Raw genomic sequence first — 5,970 nt, forward strand, 5'->3', positions numbered from 1 at the left:
CCCCCCCCCCCCCCCCCCCCCCGCAAGCCCCCCAACTTACAAGACTGCAACTTCAAGCCCAGTTGCAGAACTTCCTAGAACAGGAGTTGGGGAGGGCGGGGCTTACAGGCACTTCCCAGTCTCTGCTGCCCCCTGGTGGCCAGATCAGTAACAGTCCAGCTGTTACAGCTAGAGTCCAGTGCTGGTGGTGAGGTGCAGGTACCTGGGGGACCCTGGAGGGCTCCACCCTTCCTTTCCTGCCCCGTCCTTTCCTGGATATTCTCTACACGGCTCTGTGTTGACTTTAGCAGAGAGAAATCACAGCACAAGACTAACAAATGGAGGCACCCATGCCTCGGTTTCCCTGACTTGACCACTGTGCCTTTCGGTGTGGTCCTGAGAATTCTGTGGTGGGTATAGACACAGGGTCCCATACTCTAAGCATTCCTGGCACCTGTGCCTAGGTTGTTCTCTACCAAGAAACCCCCTGCCCCCTTGCCTTGATGACATCAGTCTCCGAAAGCGTTACCAGGTGGGACAGACTTGTCTCCAGACAGGCAGATGTCCCCCTAGGCATAGAGCTGGCGTGCGAGACATGGGCTGCCCATTTCATTTAATTGCAGATAAACGGCTCATGTCTTTTTGTGTCACGTGTCCCAAAGATCGAGTGTTTTTACTTACTTGGGTCTAGAAAGCCTACCCAGGAGTCACAGTCACCCTGATTGACAGCCAGTTTTAGGGTACCTGTTTAGAACGTGTGCCAGACCGGCGCAGAGACTACAGACAGGGAAGTGAAAGTTACGGCGGAACTTGGTGGGGCCTGGAGGGGGTGGGGCACTGCCTCAGGGTGCCGTGTGGCACTGCCCAGCAATGAAGAAACATAACACATGGTCTAAGTGTCCTGCCGTGACAGCTTTTAGGGTTAGACCAGGAAAGGGAGACCTCTAATTATTTTATTTTATTTATTTATTTTTTATTCTTTTGGTTTTTCAAGACAGGGTTTCTCTGTGTAGCCCTGGCTGTCCTGGAACTCACTTTGTAGACCAGGCTGGCCTTGAACTCAGAAATCCGCCTGACTCTGACTCCCGCAGCGTGTGCCACCACCGCCCAGCTAATTATTTTTTAAAGAGATTTATTTGTTAATTTATTATGTATACATAGTAATTCTGCCTGGATATATGACTGCAGGCCAGAAGAAGGCACCAATCTTACTACAGATGGTTGTGAGCCACCATGTGGTTGCTGGGAATTGAACTCAGGACCTCTGGAAGAATAGCCAGTGCTCTTAACCTATGAGCCATCTCTCCAGCCTGACCTTCAATGGGGACTTGGAATCTTGTCAGTTCCCAGTTCTTGGTTAGCAATTTTTTATGTGATTCATTGCCAGGTATCTACCCAGACATCGACTAGGGCCCGGGGGAAAGACCTGTGTGGCCAAAGGCCTGGAGGCTAAAGGCCCCTTCAAACAGGCAGAGCCCTGAGGGGTTGGTGGGGCGTTTGGCGTGGTAGAAAGATAGGATGGAGGTGTTGTGTGGCCAGGGTCGGCCATCAGGGGCTAGAAGCCATGGGAGATTCCAGATGACAGAATGTAATTGGACATTAGTTCTGAAGCCTTCCCTGGACATCACTCCCAGTTCCTAGAGGATGCAGGACTATGCAGTGGGAGAATCAAGGCCAAGGGGACCAGAGTGTCATTGAGCTCACTAGCCACCCAGGAGCGTCCCTCTGACAGTGAGGAGCAGATCTCATCACAGGGCCCAGAGTCCACCTCGAATGATCTTCAGATGGCCGAGAGTGGCTGTAATGTCCCTGCCGATGTTGGCTTTGAACAGAGTGGCGCTTGTCTCTTTGGTGGGTCCTTTGAGGATACATGGGTTTTCCCTGCACAGGGGATCCGAGGCGCGATCTCTAAAGAACATTCTGCGAACAAGGGGACCCATTGCCCCAACAGATACCCAAAACTTGAATGTTCATGTCCCTCATAGGTAAGGGCACATGTTGGCACGTGACCTTCACACTTACCCTGTGTGCAGTAAGCCATCTCTAGCTTCCATAGATGACCTAGTGTGGTAGCAGCACTGTGTAAATAAGGTGTGTGTGTGTGTGTGTACATGTGCATACACACTCACACAGAGGCCAGAGGACGGCATCAGATATCCTGTCTGCTCACTCTGTGCCTTATTTCCTTGAGACAGGGACTCTCACTGAGCCTGGAGTTAGATGGGCAGCCAGGGACTCACAGGTATCCTCCTGTCTCCAACTCCTAAACTGCTGGGTTTCCAGGCACATGTGCATTCAAACCCGGCCTTTTTTTTTTTTTTTTAATTTTAGTAAAACAACAACAACAACAAAAACATACGGACTGGGGATTTGAACTCAGATCCTCATACTTGCATATCAAGGACTCTTTCCCTCTGAGCCATCTCCCCAGGTCTGATAGTTCATACACTCTACAAAGCAATTACCGGGAGGAGTGATTTACCTTACTTGTAACCCTGAATTTCCAAAATGGTTTGGTATTCTACATATAGGAGGACTATCGGTGCTGAGGATGGGAGGCATGTGTGGGAAGAGAGCCAGTGTGAATGTGAACTGTCCTGAGTGCCATCAGGAAAGGATTGCGACAGTGCTTAACTGTCATGTAGCCCAGGCTAGCTTAGAACTTGACAGGTAGCAGAGGCTAGCCTTGAACCTGTGATCTTCTTGCCTCCACAGCAGTAGTGCTGGGGTTGCAGGCATTTGGTGGCACGCTGGGCTAGGAAGCATAATTTCTGAAATACTCTAGGACAGAAGAAAGAGGAAAAAGCAAGATCGGATTCCTCGCTGGGTATGGTGGTACAGTCCTACTACTGGGCGTGCTGAGGTGGGAAGATGGTGGGTTACAAGCTAGCCTGGGTGGCTTGGGAAGGAAAGAGGAAAGAAGAAAAAAATTCTGGGCTTCCTCAAGCAAAAAGGTCTCACTTTCATCTCAATATTGGGATACCTTTTCAAAGAACGTTCTGGAACCTTCCTGATGCTTCGGTAACCTTCAAGAGAGAATGTGAGAACCACAGAGTGCTTGCTGTAGTGAACCCAGGGAGTCCAACCCTAGTGGATTGTCACTGTCCTAAGCCAGTAACCACTCTTCCTTCAGCAATGACTCATCGAACAGGACAGTCACGTGACCTAGCTCTACCCAATGCCCCAGAGCATAGGAAGGAGGGTGACCTTATTTATTTAATAACTTGTGACCATTGGGTTTCTCTCTCTTTAAAAAAAATTACTATATACTTGATTATTGTTACTGTGCGTATGATGAGAGTGTGGATAGGTATGCCACTGTATCTATGGAGGTCAGAGGGCAACTTGCGGGAGTCAGTCTTTCTACTGGGGACCTGACTCAGGTGGTCAGGCTTGCCCATCACTGAGTCATCTCGCTGGCCCCAGGCAGCCTCTTCAGACAGAATATCCTCCTGTTAGATCGCCTCTTGTCTTCCCAACTTTGAACTCTGTTCAGGAGCACTTGGAGACAAATGTAGTCCAGAGCTGTGTTCAAAATAGCATTGGCCAGTGACTGGGCTTGTAGGCTTAGATTTAAAACAAAACAAAACAAAACAGACAAACAAAAAAACTACATTTAATAGGGTTCTTTTCAAATGCTTCAACCCCCCTTCTATCCTACTGTCCAAAGGCAGGGGAGAAAAGATGGTAAATAGGACAAGGGGATGTAGACCTGCTAAGAAGGAGTTCCTTGGGGCGATTCCAATCTCTGTTTGTCAGGATACCAGCAGTCCAGTTCAGTAGTGTCAGGATACCAAGTCAGTGTCAGGAATCAGCAGCAGTAGAACAATCCAGCAGAAACCCCTAGGCCTCCCCCAAATCAGCATGAGTCAGCATGAGAGACCAGGACCAGCTGGGACACCAGGAGAAGTTCTTTGTGATGCCTCTCTCAAGAAAATGAAGATCAACGAGGACAAATACTTTGAGACCAACAAAATGTTGCAAGGCTACCATGCAAGCGCACTGTCACTGCCTGTTGAGTCCTGTGTATGCTCTCTCCAAACATCACGTGTCTTCCCAATGGTCTTGCCTTAGCAAAACACTATGTGAGTCCATATCACCTGACATTTCCAGAAACTTCTTCTTCTTCATGGATCACTGGCTACAGACAGCTGGTTATGAAGTGAATACTCCAAAGGCGTCCCAGTGTGGGCTGGTATGTAGAGATGAATATGCACTTTTTTTTTCTGTTCTCAAGATGACATAATAGCTTTTATAGCCCCACAAGACCCAGAAGTGGCTGCAAATAAAACCAGTCTGAAGGCTGAGATGGGATGCAAGGTGCCTCTGGGTCCCCCAGAGTCCCCTGGTTTATAAACACATCTATTTGTCCACATGAATGCCAGGGGTTTCTGCCTCTAGTACAGGTGGAGACCACAACTCCCAGAAGCCACCAGATTCAGAAATGGGGCAGCAGCAGGACCGCTCTGCATTCTAGGAAATGTAGTCCAGAGTGGTGCATTCTGGGGAAGGTAGTTTATGTGGCTTGTGAGTCTAGATTTGGAGTTTCTGAGTAGGATTTGTTTATGTGGCTCCCAAGTCCCCACATCCAAAGAGACATAATGAGCTGCAGACAGCTGTTCAATGGCACCTGTCCAGATCGGTGCACTGTCACTCTCTCTTGGCCAAACTGACTCCATCCGGGGAGGCAGCAGGGCTCTGCTCCCCGTGTGAGGCCCTGTAGGTATTTAGTCATTATACCGTGTAGTCAAGGGGCTCAGGATGGATCTCTGCAAATAATGGGGCTATTCGTGCTTGTCCTTAAGAGTGTTGGGAGGGTGGAGAGAGAATTCATTGAGTAGTGTTTGCTGCCCAAGACCTGAGTCTGGGTCCCTGGAAGCCAAGCACTGAGTGTGGTGGTGCATGCCTTTAATTCCAGCATTTGGAAGGCAGGTGGATCTCTGTGAGTTTGAGGCCAGCCATGGGTTACAGAGCAAGTTCCAGGCCAGCCAGGATTGCATTGTGAGGTGAGGCCTTGAGGCTGTCTCAACACCCCTCCCCCAAAAAAGGGGGTTGGAGGGGCAGCCAAACATGTGGGCATAGGCATGTAATCCCAGGACTGAGGTGGCAGAGTCAGGAAGATCCTTGGGTCTCCCTAGAGAAGTATGGAGTTGGATCAGTGATCTCCAGGTTCCAGGAAGAGAACCTGGCTCAAAAAACAAACGTGGAGCATGACGGAGGGTGCCACCCAGCTCTGACCTCCAGCCTCCACTTGAACGTGCACACGTGTGCACCTGGACACGTATGTGCCCACAACCCACGTGGAGTTGTACAACTCTTGCTCCACTCACACTTGCTTTTCTCCAGAAATACCCTAAACAGGCAGAGCCCTCACTTCAGGGTCACGAAGAAAAGAACCTGTGAACCCCAGACCCCAGAGACGTCCCGGGTGTATAACAGCACTGACATCTGTTTAACTCTGACTGCGTACCAACCAGTGCCTTGAACGCTCTGTGTCTGTACCTCATGGGCTCTCACCTCAGCTGTGAGCGGAAAGGACTCTGTCAATACCCCTCCAACCCCCCAGCCAGGATTCAAACACCCAGCTCCAGAGGATCCGTCGTCTTCACTGTTCTTCAGGGCTTCATCCTCGTGTCTCTGAGCCTGAAGAGTTCTGGGTGTTGGTTTGGGGGTTCTCATTCCCCTCCCCTACTCTGGGGTCTGGAGGCCTGGACATCAGTGTTGGAGTTCAGTTGGCTCTGTCTTTCCTGGTGGGGGAAACTCTGGGAACCCCAGCTCAAGTCCATTCTTCCGCAGCAGGGTGGGGGCAGCGGGGTTGGGACACGTCCTCTTTCAGGTTCTCCCTTGCTGGCCTCTGACCACTTCCTCTTCCCCTGGGTGGAGGGAAGGAGGGAGGTGGCTGTGGCTGTGTGCAGTGGCCCTGGCAGAGCAGAGGGGCCTCAAGAACTCTTGGGAGCCGCTCTAATGGACTTTTATCATGAAGATACATTG

This window comes from Mus pahari, chromosome 20 (genome assembly GCF_900095145.1).
Source record: "Mus pahari chromosome 20, PAHARI_EIJ_v1.1, whole genome shotgun sequence".
Classification (NCBI taxonomy): Eukaryota; Metazoa; Chordata; class Mammalia; order Rodentia; family Muridae; genus Mus; species Mus pahari.